We start from the raw sequence: 10,319 nt of genomic DNA, 5'->3' as shown, positions 1-10,319 counted from the left end.
CTGATGGAGATTGCAAATATGTCACTGGAATATGAAGACAGCACCTGCCAGCCAGCAGGCCTCTAAATGTATGTTAAATTAGATGCCTGCCCCTTAGACCAGGGCTTTACAATTAGCCCAATTAGCCAATGAGCCTTTTTCACATAAAGTCTGGCTACTTGATCCCCTGCCTCTGGATTAAGTGAGTCCACATGTGAACCCTTGAAGAGCCATTCTTCAGATTGCTATAGTCTGGGGCTCTCATGGAGATGGGCCTTGTTGGTTTTCAAAACTAGATGTTTTGGAAGTTTTTCAGGTGCAGTTCTTAAAAGCTGGGGAGCCTGCTGTGGGATTTTAAAGCCTTTTCTCCTGAGAGAAAAGCTCTGGGTTTTGAGTTCTCCCAATTGTGGGTTGCCATATCAGGGATGAGATTTCTGGTAAGATTGTGTCCCAGTCTCTCCTACCTGCTTCAGTGTGGGCCCTCTTTCACTCACCTGATATGGAGAAGTCCCTCAGACAGTTTTTAGGTTTTTTTTTCAGGGGGAATTGTTCCATATGTAGCTATAGATTCAGTGTATCCATGGAGGGAAGTGAGTTCAGTAGCCTCCAATATCATCATCCTACCCTGGAACCCAAGCATTCATTTTTTATGATCTGATCACGATTATCCCAACCAGTTGCTTGTTTTTGCTCCTGTCTTATCCTCAGTGACTAGGACTGCTTCTGGTGGGTAAAGAAATAATGAATAATATTCTGAATAAATTCCCAGAAATGGAATTATAGCAGCTTTTAAAAATTGAGATGTAAGACACTAACATGTTTAGTATGTATAATAATATATCAATGAAAAATTAATGTTTTTTGTTAACATATAAATGGATCTACTTATTGATTGACAATGTAAATCAGTGCCACCTTCAATATATCATTCTGTATATTTACCATATGATGGACTAAATACTCTGGTGGTAAGAAACAAGGCATTATTCCTGCTCTAGGAAACTTTAAAATGCTGGGTAGAGGGTTAAGAAATATATATGTGAAAGTTAACTATTATTTTTTAAGGCAACAATTAATAATACATAGCATAAAGATTATCTTTCTCAGTAATTTCGAGGAGTGTAGCATGATCCCATTTAGTAGATAGTGTCAAATAGTTTTACAAAAAGGCTGTACTAATTTATACTCTCACAAGCACTATATACTGGTATTATCTTTTTTTTTCATTTTAGTTATTATTAATTTGCATTTCTCTGACAGCCAGTGAAGTTGAACAACTTTTCCCATGTTTATTAGATAGTTGGATATACTCTTCATATGAAGTATCTATTCAAATCTTTTGCACATTTTCTTGGGATTTCTTATCTTTTCTATATTGATTTGTAGGAGTTTTAAAAATATTCTCTTTATGAGTATTTTCTCAGACATATGATTATAAATACCTTTCTCCTACTGGCTTGCCCTTTTACTCTTTTAATCTGAATTTTATTATAGTCTAATTTATCATTTTAAGAATTGTGAATGCTTTTTGTGTCCTCTTACAAAATCTGTTTATCTGAGAGTCATAAAGATATTTTTATACATATATTCTTAATATCTCTATTATTTTACATCTGACCCACAATCTGTGAGGATTTATTTTTGAGTATGGTGAATGGTAAGGGTCAAGATTTATTCTTTTCCCAAAAGGTAATACAATTGATCAGCACCATTTACCAAAAAGGCCATTCTTTCTCTGTTGTATTGTACTTTCATCCTGGTTACTGGGGACAGTGTATGTTCTATTCTTTATATGTTTCTATTTTTCTTTTTTGTCTATTCTAATGCCAATACAATAGTGTCTAATTGCTATATCTTTGTGATTATTTTTGATACCTGTTAGTGTGTCTTCCTGCTCTATTTTAAGAAATCAGCTTGTGTTCTCTGTGTGCTCTTAGGTTGTGATTACAGTTAATCCACAGATCAACTTGAGAATTGACATCCTTGCAATATCTAGTATTCTAATTCATGAACATATTTTACCTTCCCATTTATTTAGGACTTCTTGAATTTTTTTTAAAAAAATATTTTATTTACTTATTCATGAGAGAGACAGAGAGAGAGGCAGAGACATAGGCAGAGGGAGAGGCAGGCTCTTTGGGTAGCCTGATGCAGAACTCGATCCTGTGACTCCAGGATCACACCCTGAGCTGAAGGCAGATGCTCAAACATTGAGCCACCCAGGCATCCCGACTTCTTCAATTTCTGCCAACAATGTTTCTTAGTTCTTAGATTTTAGTTGCAATTACTTAATAAACATTTTGATGTTCATATTATACTTAGGTCAATGGTTTTAAAAGCTGATAAATATTAGAGTTACCTATAGAGTTTTTAAATAATATTGATCTCCAGACTGTACCTCAAAACTACTAAATCAGGATTTCTGGGAGTAGAATTCTTAGAGTCTAATGCCTTATTGCCTTCTAGATTCCACAGCACTTTTGGTGGAAGTATAAAAATTGGTGCAGTGTTTCTTTTTGCAAAGTAATTGGGCCAATTTTATTGTATTTAAATAGTCACACCTGTTGACCTTACAACTATATATCTAGAAAGGTAACTTATATGAAATATTTGTGCACATTTATAAATATGTGTAAAAGAATATTTCAACATAGTTTGTCAAGGAAAAAATACAGCAAACTCCCTCAGTTTCTATTAACGGAAGAGGCATGCTTCTTATATATAATGGAACACTAGGCTGTTTAAAGTGAAGAATTAAATCTATCAGTACTGAAGTGGGAAGGTATCTAAGTTAGTTAACATTTTTAAAAACTAAGAAGCAGAAAATTAAGCCAATATCGTTAAACATACTCATGCACACACACATTACACACAAACGTAGACACAAATAAAGGCATCCACATGACTTTACTTCCTGGGAACCTGAAACTTACCTGCTTTCATTTTTACTTATGTCATCTCTCTTCTCTCAAATTCTGTAAATGATCAGAATAAAAGCACATGAAGCCCAGGATGATTTTAATGGAAATAGTTGGGGTTGTTGCCTATGAAATATCCAATGTTGAGATATAGGAGCCCAGTGGGATGAATTCCTAATAGCTTTGAATTGGTTGGTTCATTTAAGATCTATTTGGCAACAAGCTGAGAACAAAAATCCTTCATTAAAATTACCTTTTTCTATAATCTGTCTCTAGTGTTTATAATAAGGCATGACTTAGATTACACAAACTTTTCTTTTTTACTATTTTAGAGTTTCTTAAGGATATAATTTAGTGCTATTAAGTACATTCAAAATATTGTGCAAATATCACCCATCTCTAGACACTTTTCATAATCCCAAACAGAAATTATGTACCCATTAAACAATAACAAAAATTCCCAAGTTCATTTTGGTGTAAATAGCCAAGTTTGGGACCCGTGAATTACATGGCTTTCAAAAGTATGTATGTCACTTGAGCCCTTTTGCCTTTCAGCCTCCTATGTGAGGTTGTCAGTTCTGCCAATAATTTCCCCTAAGGCTCAGCTTCACCAGCAATTCCTCCATGAAGTCTTCCTAAACATTCCAGACAAATATTTCCCATTATTGGAATGTTTTAAACTGTGCCCACAGCCTTGTTTTAATCCATCTACACAATTTTAAATTTTGACCCGTAATTTACAAAGCTTAAGATTCCTGCAACCAACTATTCTCAATATCAAGGTATGTGGCTTCTCTTGAAAACTGGAAAACCTGACACCCTGAGCCAGCATTCCTAGGTGGCAACAACTGTTCAAAGTTGAGAAGCAGCTGTCCTCTCTGTAGGGCCATGCACTTTTCTGTCTGACACAATCCCTACCACTTTCTGCTGTGTCCTTCCCTCTGAGGATGAATGCCTATAGCATGTTCTGATGTTTTTGTTACAGTGTAGAAATACTTTTCTGAGATCCTGTCATTATCAGAAGAGGATCCCTCTACTAGGTCTGTATCAATCCCCCACTTATGTTACTTCCTGTCCCTTTTGTCATGTGAGTTTGCAGTTCTTGGTAAGCCTAGGCATTTATGTGCATGGCACGTCTCCCTTGCTGTTCTGTGACTTTCTCACGACATGTAGAAAGCATGCCATAAATGGTTATAAAGGACTGTCAGGTCTTTCAAAGTCATGCTTAATTTTTATTGTAATTTTAAGGCTTAATTTCTGAAATTCTGTTTTAGACATTATTTGCTTTCTTCCTAGCTATCTTCTTCTTTTTTAATCTGTGAATCTCCTACCTGTTCTTCACAGTACAAGTTAAATGTAACATTCTGCTAGGAGTCTTTCCAGTGTATGTCCCTCTTCCCTCTGTGTCTGAAGGCTTCAGCTCATCTTGCTTCTTAGTGGTGAAGTTCAAATCACCCACTCACCTCTTTTATCTCTCCAGCACTCCTTAGTCTACCCTGGAAAACATGAATTTCTCAGGGCACAGACCCTGTCAGCACCTAGCATAGGCCTGAGCACATAGTGGGTCTTCAGTACATGTTGGAAGATTATATGTCAAAGGGAACTATTTTTTAAGCATCTAATTTTCTTTAAAGTCTGTTCATGTAAGGCTGTTTGGAGCAGTCTGTTGTTTTTCCTGATTCCTGCATTTTCTTTTGTTTTTCATGGAACACATAGAACTGATTTCCTGTAAGGCTTTGCAAATAAATATCAAGGTCAAGGGCTGGAAGCATTTCTGGAGCTATCATGGCACCTCTTGCTTCCACTGGGCCAAGAAATGCTTTCAACCCCAGAGGGCAGAAGTTTTTCAAAACAAGACTGTTCCAATAAGGGCGTGTGCTTCCTCCATCAACTCTTTCTCCCGCCTGCTTGCATTTTAACTACTTTGGGAAGAATGGAAATTCTGCAAAACCTTTGGTATTTTTGAACCACTAAGTAGGCAAGGTGATGGGGCCTGTGGTGATTTCTCAGTGAGAGGTTTGTACAGACAGGAACATGGGGAGGCGGTGAAAGAGGCCCTTTCTGAAGAGCCAGAGGAGGGAGCATTGCCTCCTCCTGCTCAGACCCCCTCCTCCTTCCTCTTCCTTTCCCGGGGTTGTCTGTACTTAAGTTCATGGGGACTTTGATCCCTGCGACAGCGGGTGGCTTCTGGCCAGGCCTCCTGCACTTCAGGGCTAGAGCAAGTTCAGGGGGAATCTGTGATTTAGTTTTTTTCATTGTCCACATTGACACAACCAATCTCTCCCCTTATTTTGTCTACATTCTTTGTCTTGGTTTTTCTTCTTTTTCTTTTCCTCCTGTTCAACACTTTGCTGATTGTCTAAGGTGGGCTTTGTGCTTATAAACAAAGAAGTGCAAGGGACACAGTCAAAGGAATTTTGTATTAGGAACCTTGGGGCAGTCTCTGGGTGCTTGGTTCATCTCAAAGGATGCAGCATCCCTCAATAGGAGGTATGAAGAGTATTTGTGGGGACTCATGTCCTCCTGGAGATGCTACAAAAGCCATGCACATATTTTTGAAGTTGGGCCTGGATTCCCCAGCACCACTACTACATCCAGATTATGTTTTTAGAAAGTGGATAATAAGGGACTTCATAAGGAGGGCTTAACTTCTTTGTAATCTCCTTTAACCAGCCACCTTTCTCCTATCTGAAATGGAAAAGTGATATTTTCTTAATTATATATAAAGAGCTTCAGCCTGATTACTGTACTTTCTGGATCCATCAAGGAAAGCAGGTTGCTTATCCTCAACAGTTCTGTAACACACACAGACACACTCAACTATATACAGACAGTCCCTGATTTACAATGTTTCAAATGATAATTTTTTAACTTTACGATGGTACAAAAGCAATATGCATTCAGTAGAAACTGTACTTTGCATTTTGAATTTGGACGTTTGCTCAGACCAGAGATATGCAGTGTGATACTCCTTGATGCTGGGGATGGCAGTGAGCTGCAGCTCCCAGTAAGCCATATAATCATGGGGTTAACAACTGATACACTCATGACCATTCTAAACCCGTACAACCATTCTGTGTTTCACTTTCAGTACACCATTTAGTGAGTTACATGAGCTATTCAATACTGTATTATAAAATAGGCTTTGTGTAGATGATATTGTCCAACTGTAGGCTAATATAAGTCTTCCAAGCATGCTTAAGGTAGGCTAGGCTAAGCTGTGACATTCAGAAGGTTACACATATTAAATGTGTTTTCAACTTACAATAATTTTTTATTGGGGGTGTAATCACATCGTAAGTCAAGGAAGATCTGTGTATAGTTGGTTCCAAAGAATGAAGTCTCCTAGTTCTAAATTAGAAGATTTAGAATGAACCAACACTTTACCAAACAGACCCTTTCCAGTGTTGGGTGTCAAACTGAGGGTAGCCAGAGGATCTTGGAAGCTCACCTCATCCACTCATGAGTAGCGCTGCCTCTGGGACATCTACTATGTTGGTTCCATATTTCTGTCTTCAGGGCTGCCGTAGGATAGACTCTCATTACATCTTGTTCAGATTATTGCAGCCACCCCCTGCTCCCCACCCCCCACTGTCTTTCAGCCTGTGGTTACTGTATGTTTCTTTTGTTAATCCAGGTGAGGGCTGGGTTTAGGAGCCCATCAGCATCTTATTTTTCTATGTAGGCCAACAAAAATATCAGCTCTTCAGTGAGACTTCTCCGGTCTCCCCAGCCTGCATTCATTGCTTTTCCCTCTGGACTACCATCGTAAATTAAAATTCTTTGCAACCTTTGCCCTCTTTGCAGGTGTTCTACAGTCTAGTGAGGTCCTCATCACAGTCTACCTTCTATCATATATCTCTGTTTCCCTACTAGTTGGCCAGCCCTCTGGGATACCCCTGGTATGAGGCAGAAGTGTTAATCATAGTAAGAACTCTCCAGGTGTTGAAATGGAGTCATAAGGATTTCAGAAATATAGGCATGGCCAACTGGGAATCAGAATGAATTGGAAAGGTAAAACTGAGAGCTGGAAAACATACTTCCCAAGTTGCCCGGACCTGCCAGGAGGTGACTACAGTGGAGGTCACTCTCACATATACCTGGTTGTCATGAAACAATGGCTTTGTATCTTGGCTACTGCTTGAGCCCTAGTTGAGACAAATTAGTGGGTATGAAGTATTTTTCAAAGCACCTAAGTGATTCCAATGGGCAGCTAATTGAAAATTACTGGCATAAGGAAATCAGAATATGCAGAGACCTCCTTTCTTTTGTGGAGTTACCCAGAGGTCACTGCAGAGTCTGGCCACACAAACAGTACAGAGAGGGTGGAAGTTAGTGCAGGTGAGTTGATGGGCAGCGCTAACACAGAAAACATTAAATGGTTTATCTCGGTGGACATCCCATACTCCATTGTCTGTGGTCCTTAGAGCTTTATGTCAAGCCAAGATAGAAGATGGGACAGGCCATGGAGTGCTTGTAGCAGAAGTGGGACTCCAACTTGAGGTAACTGGAGGAAATCCATTTTCAGCAATGTGTCAGTCTAGCCAGTGTCCCATGCAGCAAACTCCCCCAGTCAAAGCAGCCCACAAAACCAGAACAGAACCACCATGCAGTTGTGCAGTCACACACTCAGTAACTCTGGGCGTGTCTTGTTCCCCCACTGGAGAGTTCTCTTCGAAGGGCTTTCCTCTGGCAGAGCATCCGTTTTTCTTCTGTTGCCAATAAAAATCCCCAGCGCTGTTCTTTCTCCCTCGCTTCCTTCTATTGCTTCTGACAGAGTTTGCCAGTTAGCTGAGGTCAGGATTTCCTTTTTACAAACAACCTGTTTTCAGTCAGTGGGGCCAAAGGTTTCCTAAATTACAAACCCTTTCATTTCTTCTGCCACAAGTTATCCTGTCAGTTTGTATAATTGCACAGAATAGAGAGAAATGGAAACATTCTGAGAGACATTGAAAGAAGTGCTTTTACTGAGTCTATCCTTTTGGATTCTCAAAAAAAAAAAAAAATATCCCAAATGGGGTGGACAGGACTCTTCCAGTTGAATCTTGCATAGCTGCATGGAGTGTGGGTAAGGTCCTGTGTCAGGAAGGAAATTTCTCACAGGTCTTAAATGAATACATAGCATCGGTGGCATCATCTCTACATTCTGTTAAGCAAATGGCCTCTTTTATCTTCATTTGAATTGGGAAACCTCTACGTGCCTTCAGATATTTTTTAAAAGCAAATTTTCCAAGTTATTGCTAAAAGTTGATATTTGTAAATACTGATTAAAAGACAAATTTTAAATCAGCCTCTGAAAAGATGACATGGAATTGAGGTGCTAAGGTTTTGAAAAAAAGGACATCACTGGGAAATTGTGTTAAGTGTGTGGACCGGACACTGCATATACCTTGAAAACTGAGGGGCTGCCGAAGCTCCCCCTTGTATGTAGTGATGGAGCAGGGAGGCAAAGCCAAGGTTCGTTTCCCCTGGAGCTCATGAACTTTCCAGGATTCTGTGTTGTATCCAAGAGTTGGTTGGGGTCATGACTCTGCCTTATTTGGCTGTGACCCCTGGCAAAGCATTTAACCCAAGTTTTGTAATCTGTAAATTAAAAGGGGCTCAACTACACTACTTAGACCTAACATTTTAAGTCTCATGTGGAATCGCTGCCACACTGAAGGGCTCCAGGTTGTGTTAACACAGGAGCGGAGTGAAATTTCTGTTCCTATCCCCTTATTTTTCTTTCTCCCATGGAGAAGGGGGGAAGAGTCAAACTTGTGTATAGTAAGCACTAAGCTTGAAGTTTACTCTGAGATGAAGGACAGGTAAAGCCTGTACCCCCTCCATCTTCTGGCCACTTCCACCCTCCCTCAGTGGTCAGGCTCATAGTCCCATGGCTTTTGCTTTTCTTCTCTCCTTCCCTTGCTACACTTCTTCCACACAAGGCCTCTTCCATTTTTCCATTTCTCTTCCCTCTGCTCAGGCCAACTCTAGCCTTCAGGTCTCGGTTTAGATGCCAGTTCTGCAGGGAAGCGTCCCCTGCTTGCCTAGGCTGCCTGTGCAGCCCCACTTTCACACCCATCCTTACTGTGCATGGAAGCCTGTTTTACAATTATAATTGATTCTTTTTAAATTACTATCTGTCCCTGCTTAAGGTCAGGGACAGGATTTTTTCACCTTGTTTTTTTGACAAGCCAGAATAATGCAGTGCCCTGATAAATGGTCTAGTCAAAGAACTAGTTCTGCCTTCTTGGGCTAGTAGCTTGTTTTCCCACTTCTTTTCTTGCTCTTTGACATCCCCTTCTCCATCCGGCAACCAGTGATCATTTCAGAGTGTGTCAGATTTGGCCACACTCCTGTCTAAAAGCCTCAATGGTCTCCCATTGCATTTAGAATAACATCCAAATCCTTTACCATGACTTCAAGGCTTCCTTTCCAAAGTCATCTCTTCTTAGACCCATGAGCATGATTTTAACTCCTAGAACACAATAAATAAAAGCATTCTTCTCTGAGGACCTTTGCCTGTTGCTCTGCCCCTGATCTTCACATGCTACTTTTTTTAAAAAAAAGATTTATTCATGAGAGACACAGAGAGAGAGGCAGAGACACAGGCAGAGGGAGAAGCAGGCTCCATGCAAGAAGCCCGATATGGGACTCAATCCTGGGACTCCAGGATGACACCCTGGGCCGAAGGCAGGTGCTAAACCACTGAGCCACCCAGGTGTCCCATTCATATGCTATTTCTTAGCAGTTGGTCTCATTTCATACATTATGGTTCTGTCCATCCTTTCCAAGGAAGCTCAGGCCCTGTCACTTACTTCTATTCCCGTCTTAATTTTCCATCAAGTGTGTTTTTGACTGAATGTATCTCTCATTCATTCATTCATTCATTCATTCATTCATTCATTCGTCTTGTGTGGTCTAGTCCTATCTACTCTAGTGTAAAGCTGCATCTTCAGGAGCAGGGACTTGCTTCATTAGCACCAAGGGCAATTTCCCCCATAGTGGCGGCCCAGAGAATCTTTATGAAAGGAAATAATACGAATTCCAGTGAGAGTATAGACATCGAGTGGGAGAAGTTCAGGAGAGGGGGCTAACACTGTGTGCCATGATGGGAAACAAGGCTCCAAAGAAGGAACTAAAGCATTTGTTTTGGCTGATTGAGGGTAGAGGAAGCCATTAATGACAATGGGAATGGTCTGAACAAAGATGAGGCAGGCAGGGATGCTTTACAGGCGGTTTGGTCCATTAAAAAGTCCAGTTAAGGGACACTTGGGTGGCTCAGCAGTTGAGCACCTGTCCCTGGCTCAGGGCATGATCTACAGTCTTAGGATTGAGTCCCGTATCAGGCTCCTTGCCTAGAGCCTGCTTCTCCCTCTGCCTACGTCTCTGCCTTTCTCTGTGTCTTTCATCAACAAATAAAATCTTAAAAAAAAAAAG

This window comes from Vulpes vulpes, chromosome 13 (assembly GCF_048418805.1).
Source record: "Vulpes vulpes isolate BD-2025 chromosome 13, VulVul3, whole genome shotgun sequence".
Taxonomy (NCBI): Eukaryota; Metazoa; Chordata; class Mammalia; order Carnivora; family Canidae; genus Vulpes; species Vulpes vulpes.
This window is presented reverse-complemented; position numbering follows the sequence as displayed.